At 42.2% G+C, this 18,299-nt stretch overlaps 1 protein-coding gene across 1 annotated transcript in view; it reads left to right on the top strand.

The window, feature by feature from the left end:
* ST8SIA1 (ST8 alpha-N-acetyl-neuraminide alpha-2,8-sialyltransferase 1) overlaps positions 1 to 18,299 on the top strand; it is a 172,696-nt gene that overhangs the window by 152,990 nt on the left and 1,407 nt on the right. The gene's annotated exons all lie outside the window — the stretch shown is intronic.

The following is an 18,299-nucleotide window of genomic DNA, read 5'->3' as shown; positions in this document are numbered from 1 at the left end:
ACCTCCTTGTCTGAATTATTTAGATAATTGCTTTAAATTCCCATTTCCTTTGGGCCTTCATGGCCCAGTTCTGCCACGCGCGTTAGCAGGGGCAGTGACATCAGGAAAAGTGCCCTTGGCCCATCTTTTATCAGTGCTGCTCCTCTGAAACTGATGTTGGTACCTGGTGAGATCTCCTCCTTAATTCTCTGAGTTGATTCTCACGAAACATGGCCTGTGAGCCACAGCTCTTTTAGGAAAGGATGTTCTATTGCCTAACAGAGAATCTTCCTGGTGTTTAGCTGGATGACTTGGGGCCGGGGGGGAATGGCAGACTTCTAATATAAATGTGGGTCACTCTAACCTATTCTCAGACTGTAAGAAGAAAACAGATTTAACTTGTTTTCAGCCATCATCATTATGTCCAAAACCCCTGGATTTTCCTGAGGCCTGCTGTTCTGCTATGTTTTGATTTAAGCATTCCGAAGCAGATATTAAACACCCAAAGACGTATACTCACAATTCCCCCCTAGACCTAAAAGGATAATGGCAGATTATAGACTATATTTTTGCTTGAAAACTTACTACTTGGGTTTTACTGCTAGATTCTTGATGCTATAGAGAATTAAAGGTACAGGATGATTGGACTCATTCATAGTTCAAATTATCAAGTTCTCTGAGCTTTTGAAAAACATGGCAAAGCAAGCCCTTTGTTGCTTCTTTTATACAGATTGAATGAAAATTTTTTTGGTCCTCGACAAAAGGGATGTTTTCTGGGCACGAATTATAAAATTGGCCTCAATATTGGAGGACTTTTCCGTGATAATGTAATCAAAAGTTATATTAAAAGGCAATCAAGCATTTATTGATGTCAGGATAGACATCAGTGAAGAAGATGCCAACTTTTGTGTTTGGGGTAACAGTAAGAATAGAGCATCAATGTTTATCAGGTGCATCACTGTCATCAACCACCTAGCAGGTGGATTACTGACCTCCTGGGGGACAGTTCTCTGTTGGAGATTAACATTGACCTTTGCTTTTCTGCATTTGGTTGGCCACTTTTTTGGTAGTGGTGGAAGCCTGATTATTCTTGCTCCCTGCCATTGATGTCATGGATAAACGACATGCATGCTACCAAACCACTTTGTATAGAAGCCCCGTGACAAAGTGGAGTAATCCAGAAAGGAGACTAGCTGATAGCTACTCAACATGTAGTCTTTTCTGGGTTCCTCTAAAGGTTAATAAAGAGAAGTTAATTCTTTGAGTGTTAGCAAGTGGTTATCAGTTCTTTCCCTCATGGACCATGCAAGAATTTGTTATAGTTGAAATAGATATTTGTTTAGAATTTGCCTTTGCTGTCCTCAGGGCTTCTATCAGCATCACCATCTGTAAACTTATAAAATGACTCATTTACCATAAAGGTATCATATACTACATACAATGTCCTTCTGAGTAAGGGACACACATTTTATTGCAAAAGAATTATAGCAAGGAGCTCATGGAATTAATCAACATTGCTCTTCACCATATTGTATAGAACATGCATTCTCATTGGGAGTGATGTTCACAAAAGAGGCCAAAATTGGTTCTAGTAGGCAAAACAAACAAACAAAAACCAAAACCAACCTCTTAGATATTAAAGTAGTTGAAAGGAACCACATCCACTTGATTCTAACCAGCACCATCCCAAGAGGAAAAAAGGACACTCGGAATTTCTGGGGCCTACTTTTTGTTTGGCTTGCAGTGTGATGATAATTGAATAAAGGCTTGTCACTTTCAATTTGGCATGTTGTCCAAAGTGGCAAATCAACGTATGATTGCCTGAAATATATATATATGTATACATATATATACACACATATATATAGTTAAAATTGTTCTATTTCCTTCATGAATTGACTCATTTATTAACTTTCATACCAATATCAATCTTATATGAATAAATATCAAAATAAGTATCTAAACTTTCTGGTAATGGGAATGTACTTTATAAATTTATGAAGAATAGAATTATAAAATTCATTTTGAGGGAGAAAATTTTGAAATCCATATATATGAAAAGTCTTCAAAAGGTTAATGAAAACTGCAAACATTTCTGCACAAAAATAAATATATTTTTTCATTGCATTTCTTGTAGTCCTTTGTACTCCTTACTTTGTACACTATGTTGCTAATGAAGTCATAAAATATTTCTTTTTGATTAATATTCATTATGCAATAGACTTTCCAGCCTTATACTTTCACCCACTGTTATATTTATTTTTAAAAAGCATATCTTGTAAACAAACTCACAGCTCTTGGGAATCTAAAAGGAGTGGTTGAATTTTAATTTTATTCTGCTTATGACTTGTTGGGAAGTGGTAGTGACTTACCAGCATCTTCCACGCTAGACTGGAAATCAAAAGTCCTGCTGTGTGTTTCTCAGGCCTATCAATCAAACTTTCCCACCAAAATGGTTGTTATTCTTGATTTAGTATGGAGGGAGATACTGACTGGGCCAGGCTGAAGCCAGGAACCAGGAACTCCATCCTGGTCTCCCACAGGGATGGCAGGGGCCTAAGCACGTGAACTCTCTTCCACTGCCTTCCCAGGAACATGAGCAAGGTCCTGGATCCGAAGTGGATCAGCTGGGACTCCAGCCTGCCAGCATCACAAGCAGAGGTTTAACCTACTCCTCCGCAGCATCATCCCCTCAGAAGTTCCTTTGATAGCTGAATATTATTCCATTCTATGCAGGTATCCCATTTTGTTTAGTCACCAGCTGATGTATATGCAGATTCTTTTCAATTCCTGGCTGTTTTGAATAATGCTACTATCAACATTGTGTGCATATTGCTGGTTCACATGCTAAGTTTTTGATTATTATAAACTTACAGTGGTGCCGTTTGGTACAGCAGTTAGGTCACCATTTGGGGTGCCCCTGTATACCTGGTTGAAGTCCCAGCTCCTTCACTTCTGATCCAGTTTCCTGTGAATGCACACCTGGGACACAGCAGGTGAAGGTTGAAGTACTTGGGTCCCTACCACCCCCATGGAAGACCTGGATGGAGCTCCAGGCCCCCGGCTTTGGCTAGGCCCAGCCCTGGCCATCTGGGGAGTGAACCAGAGGATCCATGATTCATTCTCTCTCTCTCTCTCTCTCTCTCTCTCTCCCACCACCCCTATACCTCACCCTGTAACTCTGCCTTTCAAGTAAATAAAAATATAATCTTAAAAAAGGGAAATATTAGAGGGCTAAGAGATGGTTGGGAAAAACACTGCAGGATGAGGGCATCACACAAAGGCAGGCTCCTGCAGAGTATATAGGAAACAAGAATGTCAGCGTTTCACATATGCCAGCAGCCACATAGACGCCAAATGCACTCATGTCTCCCGTTAAAAGAAAAATGTCCAACCTTTGGGATGGAGGCAGTGGGAGTTTTGCCTAATTGTATTTAACATATTTTGCAGCTATGCTGTTAGGAACAGTTTTAGAACTATTACATCTTTCTGATGATTGAATAGGTTGGATTTATTCCTGAAGAGAAGGAAGCTTAACATTAAAGAATGTATTAACATAATTCACCACATTAACCAGATTAAAGAAAAATGTCTTATGATTGATTGTATCAGTAGATGAAAAATCATAAGAAAAAATTAACAACCGTTCCTAGTTTAAACAAATCTTCCTGTGTTAGTAATTGCCTTGTTCAGATGTCATTGTCTCACAAAGGTTTGTGTGCTACTGGCTTCATCTAGATTTTGGCCTATTAAGGGGATGGAGCCTGATGGGAGCTGAGCAGTTACTGGGGACAACACCCTCGAAGGGATTATTGTCGTTCTCTATGGACACTAGTTAGTTCCCACAAGAGCAAACTGGTAAAAAGAGCAGTCCTGGTCTCTGAATCTCTCTAAAACATTTATCAGTCTCTTGGTTGAAAACATTCAAAATAATTCAAAAAAAATACCAAACATTGTTATGTATAATTATCTATAGTCACCTGACAGTTGGTGGACAGTGTGCAATGGATATCAGGACATCACATAGTACTTCATAAATGCATAGTTTTTTACATCAGTTAAAAAATAGACAATTGAACCATATGTTAATATAAGGTAGACTTCTTTATGATGATATTGACTTAAAAATATTTATATAGCACACATAATTTTAGTGCTGAAACATGAGAATATGCCTTTAAAACAGAGGACAGGGTGTCTTGGAACATTTTGTGATGCTGCAACAGAATACTATCCACTGGGTAATTAACAAACAGAATCCTGCTGCCTCTTGATTCTAGAGGCTGGAAAATCTAGAGTTGAGGGGCTCGCATCTGGCCAGGGTCTTCTTGCTGCATCATTCCACGGGGGAAGGGCAGAGAGAGAGCAAGGAAGAGCCAAGACTGAACTCAGGGCCTCAAGCCTTTAATAATTGGCATTAATTAATTCTTGGGGGTGGAGCCTCCCATGAAGACCCGCCTGCCCACACTGCTGCACTGAGGGTTAAGTGGTTTTATTTTTTGGTTTTTGGTTTTACTGGGTGACACTTTCAAATCCTAGCACTGGAGTAGGATTTTTTTTTTTTTTAAGATTTATTATTTGTTTGAAAGTCAGAGTTACACAGAGAGAGAAGGAGAGGCAGAGAGAGAGGGGTCTACGATCCGCTGCTCCACTCCCCAATTGGTGGCAATGGCCCGAGCTGCGCCAGTTCGATGCCAGGATCCAGGAACCAGGAGCTTCTTCTGGGTCTCCCATGTGGATGCAGGGCTGCAAGGACTTGGGCCATCTTCTGCTGCTTTCCCAGGCCACAGCAGAGAGCTAGTTGGGAAGTGGAGCAGCTGGGACTCGAACTGGTGCCTACATGGGATACTAGCACTGCAGGCGGCAGCTTTACCTGCTATGCCACAGCACTGGCCCCTTGAGTAGAATTTCTTACTCAACATTGTCCTTGCTAACTAGATGACATAGTAAAAAATAAATAAAATGAAATGAAGGCATAAAGATTTGAAAGAACAAAGGAAAACCCTTCTTTCTGAAGATGATAGGAAACCCAAAATGATCAACAAATTTACCGAGCAAAATCAGACAAATTTGTAATGTTAACACCCAGAATTAGCAAGGTTGCCAGATGTAACATCAATATTTAAAGTCAATTTCATTTTTATGTCTAGTTTTCAACAGCTAGAAAATATAATTTGAATAAATGGAGCCATTTACTATGGAAACAAAATCAATGATGGCCAATCCATAATAAACATTGCAAAAAGAATCAAACCATTTTTGGGCATAATTAATTTATTGGAGGACAATAAGGAAGACCTATATTAATTGACATGTACTGCATTCACAAGGAGAAACATTTTCAGTGTCTTAAAGATGTCATTGTTGCTAAAATCAATCTAGACCTACAGCATTTATTGTCTAACTAATTAGTAATTTATATGGAAAAGCAAAGGATTAAGAATTGCCACGACATTCCAAATTGCCATAGTTTTTGGTTAGCATTTCTTTCAACTGTTACGATGCATGAGCATGAAATGCCTCACAAAATCAAATTATTATGTGGGTTATGTGAAGCTCTTGGATAACAATTACAGATGACTTTCTGCCAGTCCACCCTTAGTTCAACTAAAATGCGTCCAATTATTTTTGGCATTTATACATTGTAACATTTTGAAGAAGTTTCATTCTTAGCTTTCATGTTGTGACTTAAAATGAAATGTACGGATACAATAATCATAGCCATTATGCATTTTTTTCCTTGGTGTTGTGCTGATCTTTGTAGCTTGTGCTCATGATCTTGGTGTCTTTAACACCTTCAACATTGTTGGTATGACTTTGAGGAATGTTTCTGCCTGCGGATTTTGCCGTAATTTCTGATTTACCTTAACACCTGCCCAGCAGATGACTCATGTGTCACTAAGTAAATAGCCTCTATTCACTGTTACCAGGAAGGGACTGAAGAAGCCGCATCTTGTTGTTAGTGTTGGACGAGGGGTCAGAGATCACATCAGTCTCCATGACTTTGAAGTTCCTTGTATTTGCTCAGAAGTGGCAATGCAAATTTCCTGCGCACAGTCGCACTTCTTGGCTCCTGGGAAGCAGCCTTGTGGAATGAATCCCAACAATAGAATGGAATCCAGCTCTGCTTCATTCTGAGTGACTTCTTAGGTCTCCTAGAAAACTTGGTCATTTTGTAACATAATTTGGAAATGTGGTCATTCCTCAACAATACTCATCTTACATAAGTCAACTCATATCCCATTGCATAATTTCCCTGCCTTCTTGTATACGTGGCTTTATATTTTAATGCCCATCTCTCTCCCTCCCTCCCTTCCTCTCTCTCTTCTATCTGTGTCTATCATCTATCAGTTATCTATCTATAGTATTTGTTGTATAGCTAATGTATAATTTATATGAAAAAGCAAAGGATTAAGAATTGCTATAATACTGTTACCAAGTATGTATACATATGAGAGAGATTATCATCATATATATCTTTTTTAAAATTTACTTATTTAAAAGGCAGAAGCAGAGAGAGAGAGAGGTCTTCCATCAACTGGTTCATTCCCTAAATGGCCGCAACGGCTGTTCAGAAGCCAGGAACCAGGAGCCAGGAGTTTCTTCTGGGTCTCCCACGTGGGTGCAGGGGCCCAAAGACTTGGGCCATCTTCTAATGCCTTCCCAGGCTTAGCAGAGAGCTGGATCAGAAGTAGAACAGCCGGGACTCAAACTGGCTCATGGATGGATGGATGGCAACACTGCAGGCGGTGGTTTTACCTGCTATGCCACAACACTGGCCCCCATAATATGTATCTTTTTCAAGATGTTCAAATGGCTGTGAAATTTAACACAAATGAAACAATGTGATACCCGAGTTTTCCCATATGTACAAAAGGGCTGTTATGTCATAATTACTGCATAAATAAGAGTAACAGGGAGAGCATCCATTGTAACATGTAGTTTGATCACAGACATGTGAAAATGTGAAAAAAAAAAGTATCTTAGAATCCATGAAAACTTTTAATTCCATTTTGGGGTGAAGAAATGGCATTTTGAAAGGATGCTGAAGCCCAAGTGGGTGAATAGGTGGACAATAGGTGCATTCTAATATTTGGAACAGTTCTTTTCTCCCAGAACAATAAATCAAGGGTCTTGAATTAAAGGAATAAATCAGAGATCATTCCCTTGACAATTTGTTCAAATGCTTGTTAATCTGGGCTCCTTTAGACAGATTTGTTTTGTACACTAGGGGGCCCTAACACACAATAATGTGCTACATGATAATATTGATAAGTCATTTTCTTTTCAGTTTATTTGTTTTCAAATTTTGCTTCTTCAACAAATATTTATTGAACCTGAACTAGCAGGTATTATACTGGAATTTTAAAGACTATAAAAGGACTATATTATGAATTTCGCCTCTAGACATTGATGAGAATTCTTCAAAGGCTCATGGGTGGATGGAATTAAAAGATAAGTTTTTCTGGGTACAGAAATTTTTGAAATCCATGCAGTTTTTTTCATACTATGCATTTTTGGGAACTCTTTGAAGATCCCTCATATTCATGACTTTCTAATTTTTTGCACCTAAACTTATCTTTTAATTCCAGCTTTCCACAGACTTTTGGATGTCCATGTGTACACTTTAGTAAGGTAGATAAAGCACCATTAAAGTTAAAACAAAGGGAAATGTGAAACAAGTTAAAGGCAAGACCAAAAAATTAGAAGAATTCAAAATAGTGGTGATCTAGACCATCTGTTCAGATTTCTTTGGCTTGGACAAAATCTAAAGGTCTCCCATAGGAAATGGCCGGGCCCTGATCTCTGGGGATCTTCATGACTGAGGTTTGCAGGAGGGCTAGGAATAGGAGCCACCACCGGCAGGTGTGTGAGGGGAGTCTGGGGTGGATGGATGGATGGCAACACTGCAGGCGGTGGTTTTACCTGCTATGCCACAACACTGGCCCCCATAATATATATCACATGCTGATTCCTCCCCACTGGCACTGTTCCACTCCTCTTCTTACTTCTCTTGTCTTCTCAGACGTCCCCACTTTCCTTGTCTTTCTTCGTGGAGTATTCCAGACCATAGTGACCTAGAAGTGCCTCCACGACATGCAGTTCCCACAGGAGCTTTGCTCAGGGCCAACAATCACAAACATTTTGTCGTGTGTGTTCTGTTTACCTCCTGAATTGTTGTTGCTGAAACACTTGAGGGTAAGTTGCAGATATCATCATATTTTAGTCCTAAATATTTTTATGTATATATCCTAACCACAAGGATATATCCCTATAAATCATAGTATAGTAATAAATTCAGAAGTTTAAAACTGATTATCTAAAATATAGTTCATATTCAAATTTTACCAATTAGATCATTAATGCCTTTATAGTTTTTTGTTCTGTTCCACGATCCAACCTCAGAACCCACATTGTATTTAATTATGCCTCTTTCTTCAGTCTCTTTCATCTGAAACTATTCCTATCTTTCTTCATCTTTTTAACATTGGCATTTTCAAGAGTCTGGGTCAGTTGAATGTTTCTGAATTGAGGTCCACATGAATAGATGCATTTCATGCATTTTTGGCAGGAGTGTTACATATTCTGAGACTGTAATATCCTTAGGGATCAAAACATCTTTTATTCCCCAAACAATGTGAGTACCCATCTCTCTGTAACCTCACCATCTAAGTGTGTGCTGAAGGATTTGAGCTTACTGTCAATGTGATATCTGAAAAATAGCATCTTGATGTACTTAAAAAAAGAACTCTATTGAAGTAGAATTAGAAGTCAATAAAATGAATCCATGTTAAGCATACAATGAAGATGATGAATTTTGACAATATGTTCAAGCTCTGTCCAACACTCTAAATAGTTCCATGCTCCCCTTTCAGTAAATATCCTCAAAATTTTTGCCCCAGGCAACCACAAATCTGCTTTCTGACACTGCAGATTATTATTGATGTACTCTAGGATATCACATAAATGAAATCATAAGGTTGTGTGCATATGCTAAACTGCAAGAGAAGCTTTTACAGTATTATGGGTCCTTGGGTGGGGGGCAGCTTGGGTGAGGGGATTTCTTCCAAATCCTTCTCAGTCATACCCATGGCCTTAGAACGATCAGCACTGCTGGTAATTGCATGGTGTATGTACAGTGTCCCAGCTGCGGGTGAGTATTGGACTGCCCTATGAGAAGGTGTAGCTGGAGGGTGGTCAGTGGTGTTCAGTGGTAGATTGGTTGATTGGTCGTGAGTACTTAGGATTATATTGTGGAAAAGCTCAGAACTCATCAGGAAGAAGATACTGCCAGTCTTCAGATGAAGGCAATTAGGTAAAATTTTTAAAATTAGGTAAAATTATTATTATTTTTTAATTTAAAACACAGAGAGGTGGAGAGAGAGATTCCATGTGTTGGTTCACTCCCCAAATGCACACAACAGCCAGGACTGGACCAGGTCAAAGCCAGGATCCAGGAACTCCATCCAACTCTTTCATGTGAGTGACAGGGACCCTAGTTCTTGGACCGTCATCTGCTGCCTTACGGATGCATTAGCAGGAAGCAGCATCGGAGGTAGAACTCGGTCCCAGACACTTTGTTACAGACAGATGCCAGCCCAACTGGCAGCTTTACTCACTGCACTACAATGCTTACCTCAAGTAAATTATTTTTAATATGGCTCTATTTGTATCCACAGGTTAGATGGCCTAAATGTGCATAGACTGCTAATAAAGCAGAATTCTTTTAATTTTCAATAAAAATATTTTCCATTCTTAGTTTCCTTATTGATCTTCTTATTAAAACTTCAAAGAATGACAGAAATCTACTCTTTGTAGGAATCTCAAGAGGTATTTTTGTGACTTCAAATAACTAAAAATCTTTTGATAGTGATTCTGTATCTTCCAAAGAAATTACTCTCCTTGTAATGAGGGCTTCTTTTTCCCTTGGGAAACTGGCTGTTGGGATCAATGGCTAGTTCTTAAGATGAAAAGAACTGAGTGGTAAATTTAATTTGACCTTTTCAAATAGACTTGCTCTGAATAAACAAGTATTATAAGGGTTATATGGGGAAATGGAAAAAAATGACCTCTTTTACTCAATTTTTTTTTTCCTGATTGGTCAGAGTCAGTTGCACCAACAGTTTCATCAACCAGTTGGTCCTGTGCGGTCTGACCTTCTCAAGATGAGGAAAAGCACAACTTTGCATCTTGGAAACTTCCTTGAACACAGACTGCACTTGGAATCATTGCTTCTGTAACAACCTTTGAGAATTCACGTACTTGTGAGCATGGGGTGGAAACCAAGTAATTCAATAAGGCAAGAACCAGTTGGTTGAAAAGTCCAGCAGCCCCTCCCCAATCAGGCTCTACAATACACCTGTTCATACCTAAGCTGTGTGGTAGCTAGGGAGCAAACATGCATGAGACTCAAAAGAGGAAGAACAATTAATCTCCTCAACCAAAGAGAAACACCCACGTTCTAGATATAAAATAGTTTGCAAAACTGAAAGGCATCTGCCTAACGCGCGGCACTTTGCAAACTCACCTGCTGCTCCTAATCTACCTTCAGCTAAAGTTGCTGCAGCTGAACTTCTGTGCGCTGTCTTCTAGGCCTGAAGTCTTTCTCCTGCAGCCCCCTCTTTCCAGAAATCACAGCCCACCATACTTGTCTGTGAAAACCTTTTTGTCTCCGAGGCCCTTGTCAAAGGCCAGCTCCGCTGGGGTCCCTTCCTGAGCTGTCCGGCGCTCGTGCCTGCCTGCCTTCCTGGTAACGCCCACAGCGCTGGGCTTCTTCCTTGTCTGGGGACCCTGTCGTCTGCTCTAGGGATTCCGTTTGCACCGAGGATTGTGTGCAGCGTTCTGGAAGGTCTCCAAAGATGTGAATAAGATTTTTAGAAATGGGAGAAAATGGAGAGAGCCAAGGACAATAAATAGCAGTTATAAACTTCTGACCTTTCAATATTTCGTGCACATGTGTGCCACAGGCACATTCTGTTGCACAAATCAGAGGATGTGCAGGAGTAAGATCACAGAGTGGCCGGCGCCGCGGCTCACTAGGCTAATCCTCCGCCTTGCGGCGCCGGCACACCGGGTTCTAGTCCCAGTCGGGGCGCCGGATTCTGTCCCGGTTGCCCCTCTTCCAGGCCAGCTCTCTGCTGTGGCCCAGGAGTGCAGTGGAGGATGGCCCAAGTGCTTGGGCCCTGCACCCCATGGGAGACCAGGAGAAGTACCTGGCTCCTGCCATCAGATCAGCGCGGTGCGCCGGCCGCGGCGGCCATTGGAGGGTGAACCAACGGCAAAGGAAGACCTTTCTCTCTGTCTCTCTCTCTCACTGTCCACTCTGCCTGTCAAAAAAAAAAAAAAAAAAAAAAAAAAAAGATCACAGAATGACGAGGAGCATGGATTTCCAAGTTAGCTGTGTTCACCCGAGACTGCTATTCTAGCTAGGTGAATTTGTGGGTAATTTACTGAGTCCCACTGAATCTATCACTAAAAAAAAAAATGGGTTTACTAATACTTCTTTTTCAGTGTTGTTGACAAGATTAAATGAACGCAGAACACTTAGCACGTAGAGCATTTAGCAAATAGATCACTTGGCACGGGGGCTGGCATGAAGTAAGCACACTGCAAATAGTACCTGTTGTGACAGTGCTAGTATTTCTAAAATAATTAATATTCTTTCCTCTTTTGACTTTGCAAGCACACAATACTTACAGCAGTAGTTCTAGAGGTGGGGAGAGGGAGTTAGCAATGTTACGAATGGAAAGTAAATAAACCATCATTTCCCATACTTGACAATGAAAATGGAATTATGCATCAAGAAGACAATAACCTACTAAGCCAGATGATCCTTCCGCGAGGAGACTAAGATTCCTTTAATATTCTTGTCACCCCCTTCCTACTTTGTTAGCCTCTCGAGACTAGCATATTTTACTTCATAACCAGGGTTTTGAGGTTACAGTTTTCCTTAGGGAGGGTCACACAGGAAGATGCAGGAAGAGGGGCTGCTTCTTTCTGTCCCAGGGGCTTCTGGGCAGGCGGGAGTGAGGGATTCACACCTGTGCTGCTGTTGGCGGTTGTCTTTGATCAGTCAGCACTGTGGCACACCCTGATTCCCTGTCTCCCGTTCATCACGGCTGTTGGCTCAGTCCCCATATGCACAAGCGTCCCCAGTCTTGTCTCAGAAAAGGAGAAAGCATTCCTGTGACGCTGATGCTGGGCAGGGCTATCCTCGCTGCACAGTGAGGGCTCCTCTGGCTGACGTTCAGTGCTGGGGCCGTCATGGTTCTCTGTGGGACCCCGCCCAGGGTTGCAGCTGAACATACTGCTTGCTACGCAACCAGGAGTCCTTTGTCTCCTTCTGTGTCCAGATGTGTCCACTCCAGTTTACCTAGCCTGCATCTCTTTTCCTTTTCTATTTAAAATGAAAATTATTCCACTTTTTCAGGAGAGGAGTCTTATGGGCTCCTTGTTAAAAAAAATTTTTCAAACAATCATTAACATGTGAAAAGGAAACTGAAATGCATCTATTCTGTGAAGTGGGGTGTAGTGACTCCTCTCCTAGATCTCTTTAGATGTATTTTGTACTCAGATATATTGTTACATAATTTGAAGTTTAAAATTTATTTTAGAGAAGAGAGAGATAGAGGAGAGAGAGAGAGAGAGAGAGAAAGAGAGAGAGAGAGATCCTGTTTGCTGGTTCACTCCCCAGATGCCCGCAATGGCAGGGGTTGGGCTGGGGCCAAAGCTGGGGACTCACACTATAACTCTCATGTGGGCAGTAGGAGCACAACTATTGGGGCCATCCCTGCTGCATTGCTGGGAGACTGGAATCAGGAGCTGGAGCTGGGTTTCAGACCCAGGCTCCCTGACATGGGAGTGGGCATATTAAGCACTCGGCTAAAGGCCCCCTGTCTCTTGTCACACAACTGTGTCGCATCAGGCTTGCTGATGATCTTTTTATTACTTCCTCTCTCCTTTCCTTCTTCACATGCAGCTTTAATATCCATGTCATAAATGTTCATCTCTTTCTCCTGCCCACATCATCATCTGGACCCAAACACGTGGGGAAGGGGGGAAGAAGGTAGGAAGGAAGCAGAGAGGTGGGAAGAAAGATCGTCTGATAGGCAGCCCCAGATGAGTTCCAAGCAGATATCTGGCATCCACTCTTAGCTGTCACAGCTGAGTCCCCTTGGATGAGCAGCTCGGTCTTCAGGTGACTCTAGGCCCAGCTGCCATGAGGGACTCCAAATGAGAATCGCCCTGCTGAACCCAGCAAAATCATAAGAGCTTGAGTGATAAATTGTTGTTTTAAAGCACCATATTTGGGGATAGGTTGTTACATAGTAAACAGATAATAAAATAGAAATTGGTACCTCTATGTGAGGTGTTTTGTAATAGAAATCTAAAGCATGTAGCATTGACTTTGGGACTGGACAGAGAATGGAAGCTTGATAGGGAAACTTACTACAATCTTAAACTACAATAAGGAAGTTATTACTTGATTCTGGATTAAAGAGGATGTGAGTTTTTCCTGGAAGCACAATTAGCAACACTACCCCGAGTTATTGTGAAACAGCTAAAGGGTACTCAGCATGCGTATGACTTGACTATGGAAATTTCCAGGCAGAATGTTGAAAATCATTGCTGACTTCTTCTAGGGCCTATGGTAAAATAGAAGAGGGAATTGAAATAAAAAAGGGACTGTCCAGGGTTTTGTGAGAATTTCATGGAAAATAGAGTCTGTGAGAGCCTTTCCAGCTCACAAAATGTTCCAGAAGTAAAAGATGGCTTCAGAGCAGTGATGGCGTCCGTGGCCTTGACTTGAAGTTGAAGTCCAGGATGTGGCCGTGAGACAACCTGTTGATCTTCCAGAAGGAGGAACATGTGTATGCCCTCCCTCCTAGGCTTCTGAGGCAGATGGTGAGGCTGTTAAAGATCTTAAGGGCCTGCCCCTCAAAGAATGAGGCCTTTCCTGAAGATATTTATGAATATATTCATAATACTCACAGCAAACCTTCAGCATTTTCATTCCTTGTATCGGGAAAACATACAAAGGAAAAATGGATATACTTGGACTTAAAGAGACGGGGGTGGTTCAAAAGGAAAAGAGCCCTGAGAACCCCCACAACTCTAAAGTCTATCTAAGAAATCAGTTTGGCTACTGGAGTGTAATTTTTTATGTAAATAAAAGATGGTATGGGATGCAGAAGCAGGAGCCCAAAAGGCAGGGTTTAGAACCACAGTTTCTGGTAGGTAGGAAGGAAGACTGCACTCAACAATATTCCTATATCCCACTGGGGATTAGGCACCTTCACTTCTTCCCAGTTTTAAATGAAAATGTCCCATGGAGTTACCTTAACCCCTGGATGTGCATGGACAGATACCTGGTTTCTTTGAGTCCCGAATCTTCAGACTGTAGGGAATTATATGCTAGGAGATGCATTCAAGGAACTCAGCAGAAGGGTGGGCCCCAAGGATCCCCATCCATTCTTGGACCTGGTACAGATGATAAGATCACGGACTTAAAGCCCAATGCTAATGACCTAAAATAGTGAGATGTTGGGGGCTTGAGAAGGCTGTAACATTGTAAGTTAGAGGAGGACAGGAAGAGTTGGTTGCCCATAGTGGTCCCAAGTAAGCCATGTTTCCCAGTATTTGGCTTTGTGGCTCCCTCCCATACTCTATCTGGGCTAACCATGTGGAGCTAGTAGAATGCAGCTGAAGTGATGTTGCATGACTCCCAAGAGTAAATCTTAAGAACCCTTGCAGGCCGGCACCGCGGCTCACTAGGCTAATCCTCCGCCTAGCGGCGCCGGCACACCAGGTTCTAGTCCCGGTTGGGGCGCTGGATTCTGTCCCGGTTGCCCCTCTTCCAGGCCAGCTCTCTGCTGTGGCCAGGGAGTGCAGTGGAGGATGGCCCAGGTGCTTGGGCCCTGCACCCCATGGGAGACCAAGAAAAGCACCTGGCTCCTGGCTCCTACCATCGGATCAGTGCGGTGCGCCGGCCAAAGCGCGCTGGCCGCGGCGGCCATTGGAGGGTGAACCAATGGCAAAGGAAGACCTTCTCTCTGTCTCTCTCTCTCTCACTGTCCACTCTGCCTGTCAAAAAAAAAAAAAAAAAAAAAAAAAAAAAACCCTTGCAAATTCTGCTTGGGTTTCTGGAACATTCACTCTTGGGACATTACCTTTCTTTTCCTTTGTTTTTTAAAGATTTATTTATTTATTTATTTAAAAGTCAGAGTTGGGGGGGGCGGGAGAGATACGGAGAGAGAGATATTCCATTCACTGGTTCATGCACAGATGGTCACAACAATGATGTTGGGCGAGGCCAAAGCGAGGAGCCAGGAGCCAGCAAGTTCATCCAGGTCTCCCACGTGGGACATTATCTTTCTTTTTTTTTTTTTATTTTTATTTTTGACAGGCAGAGTGGACAGAGAGAGAGAGAGACAGAGAGAGAAAGGTCTTCCTTTGCCGTTGGTTCACCCTCCAATGGCCGCCGCTGCAGCCGGCGCACCGCGCTGATCCGATGGCAGGAGCCAGGATCCAGGTGCTTTTTCCTGGTCTCCCATGGGGTGCAGGGCCCAAGCACCTGGGCCATCCTCCACTGCACTCCCTGGCCATAGCAGAGAGCTGGCCTGGAAGAGGGGCAACCGGGACAGAATCCGGTGCCCCAACCGGGACTAGAACCCGGTGTGCCGGCGCCGCAAGGTGGAGGATTAGCCTATTGAGCCACTGCGCCGGCTTGGGACATTATCTTTCAAAATGTACCTTCCATACTGAAAAATCCCAAGCCACAGGGAGAAGCTCCATGTTTGTATCTGGTGGAGGGCACTACCTGAGCTACTAGTCAACAGCTAGAACCAACTGTCCACCACATGAGTGAGCCATCTGCTAGGCCAAGTCCATGCATGGCTTCTGATAAACACACTAATTAGCACCATCTGAAAGCAACCGTTTGAGAGGCATAAAGCAAGAACTGCCCAGCTGAGCTATGAAAGATAAGGAACTGTTGTTTGTAAGCCATTAATAATCACAGTTTTTAGCAGCAACAGAAAAATGAGAATACTGCCAAAGACCTTTTCAAACTATTGTAGCCAATTTATATCCCCATCAGTTAAGTGTGGCAATATCATATCTTGGCAAGAATATGAAAACTAGAATTCTTACATTTTTGTTGGTGAAAGATGCTGATAGATGTACAGTGTTAGGCTTTAAAAAATCAATAACTTTATATATAATCATATACCAAACAAATTATTTACATTGAGCAATTTGATGTGGTTTTTTATATATCTATAGTGTTATGAAAGTGCCACCACAATCAGTTTGGGAACATTTTTATCACTTCAAAAACAAAAGACCCCATGCCCATTAGCCATTACTCTCCTTTTCCTACCAACCTCTCAGCTGTAGGCAACCACCAATTTACCCCGGCTGTATAGATTGCATACTGAATGTTTTATGTAAATGGAATCACAAAGTATGTGCCATAATGTCTTCAAGATTAGTCTATATGGAAGCATGTACCAGTAATCCTTTCCTCTTATGGCTGAATAATGTTCCATTTTGTTGTGTAGCAAACAGAATGGCCCTCCACAAGAGAGCCCCATGCTAAGCCACAAAGCTGTGAATGTGAACTTCTACAACAAAAGAGAATCGGGAGACATGTTCATGCAAATAATAGTTTTTTTAAAAAACAAGATTTATTTATTCACTTGAAAGACAGTTACAGAGAGGCAGAGGCAGAAAGAGAGAGAGAAAGTCTTCCATCGGCTGGTTCACTCCCCAAATAGCCCCAACAGCCGGAGCTGAGCCTATCCAAAGCCAGGAACAAGAAGCTTCTTCCGGGTCTACCACGTAGGTGCAGGGGCCTAAGCACTTGGGCCACCTTCTGTGCTTTCCCAGGTACCTTAGCAAGAAGCTGGATCAGAAATAGAACAGCCAAGACTTGGCCCAGCACCTCTATGGGATGTCAGCACTGCAGGCGGAGGCTCTACCTGCTGCGCCACAAGGCTGGGCCTACTAACGATCTTGAAATGGGGAGGTTATCTTGAAGTATTGGGTGAGGGGGTGGACAGTGTAATCACAGGGGCTCATAAAGAGAGAAACAAGACAGCCCAAGTCAGAAGAGTGATCTGACCCAGGAATGGGGGAAGATGTTAGAGGCAGCCGGACTCCAGGAAATCAATTCTGTATCACAATCTGTTGGTGTCTCATAGACGGCCTTTATAGCATTGAGAAAATGTCCCTTTCTTTCTAGTATGTTGAGTGTTTCAGTACTAAAAGTGTGTTTAATTTTTCAATGCTCTGCTGAAATGATCTCGTGATTTTTAATCCTAATCTTAAAATAACATGTTGTATTAATGAATTTTCAATTGTTAAATTAGGTTGTTTTGTTCTGGCATATAATTCTTTGTATATTTTGCTGGGTTTGATTTAATTGAGCATTTTTGCTAAGGAATAGTGACATGCAGTTTTCTTGTGGCCTTTGGTTGGCTGTGGGATCAGGCTGATCTGGGCTCATACATTGAGTTGGGAATTGTTCCTTCCCTTCTCTTCTCCACAGGAGTCTGAAGGATTGGGTGTTAATTCTTTAAACCTCAAGTCGAGTTTACTGCTGAAGCCTTTTGAGCCTGGGCTTTTATTTGTGGGAAAATTTTTATTACAAATTGAATCTGCTGGCTGGCGCCACGGCTTACTAGACTAATCCTCTGCCTGTGGCGCCGGCACCCCGGGTTCTAGTCCCGGTTGGGGTGCTGGTTCTGTCCCAGTTGCTCCTCTTCCAGTCCAGCTCTCTGCTGTAGCCTGGGACAGCAGTGGAGGATGGCCCAAGTGCTTGGGCCCTGCACCCACATGGGAGACCAGGAGGAGGCACCTGGCTCCTGGCTTCGGATCACTGTAGTTCTGGCCATAGCGGCCATTAGGGGAGTGAACCAACGGAAGGAAGACCTTTCTCTCTCTCTCCAGCTCTGCTTGTCAAAAAAAAAAAAAAAATCAAAAAACAAAACAAAAACAAAACAAAAAAACAAATTGAATCTGTTAACATGTTATATATATAGTCCATTCAAAATTTTCTATCTCTCCCTGAGCCAGTTTTATGGTTTCTATCTGTCTGGGAATTAGTCCATTTAAGTTATCTTATTTGATTAAATGCATTAGCTCTTAGCTTTCTTCTATTATTGTTTTTATTTGTTTAAAGTAAATAATAGGGGCCAGTGAATTCTGGTTTGAGTCCCAGCTGCTCCACTTCCTATCCAGCTCCCCGCTAATGTGCCAGTGAAAGCAGTGGAAAATGGCCCATGCGCTTGGGCCCTTGCACCCACGTGGATGGAGTT

The sequence above is a fragment of the Oryctolagus cuniculus genome, chromosome 9 (genome assembly GCF_051225735.1).
Source record: "Oryctolagus cuniculus isolate XC-2025 breed Fujian yellow rabbit chromosome 9, ASM5122573v1, whole genome shotgun sequence".
Classification (NCBI taxonomy): Eukaryota; Metazoa; Chordata; class Mammalia; order Lagomorpha; family Leporidae; genus Oryctolagus; species Oryctolagus cuniculus.
This window is presented reverse-complemented; position numbering and strand designations above follow the sequence as displayed.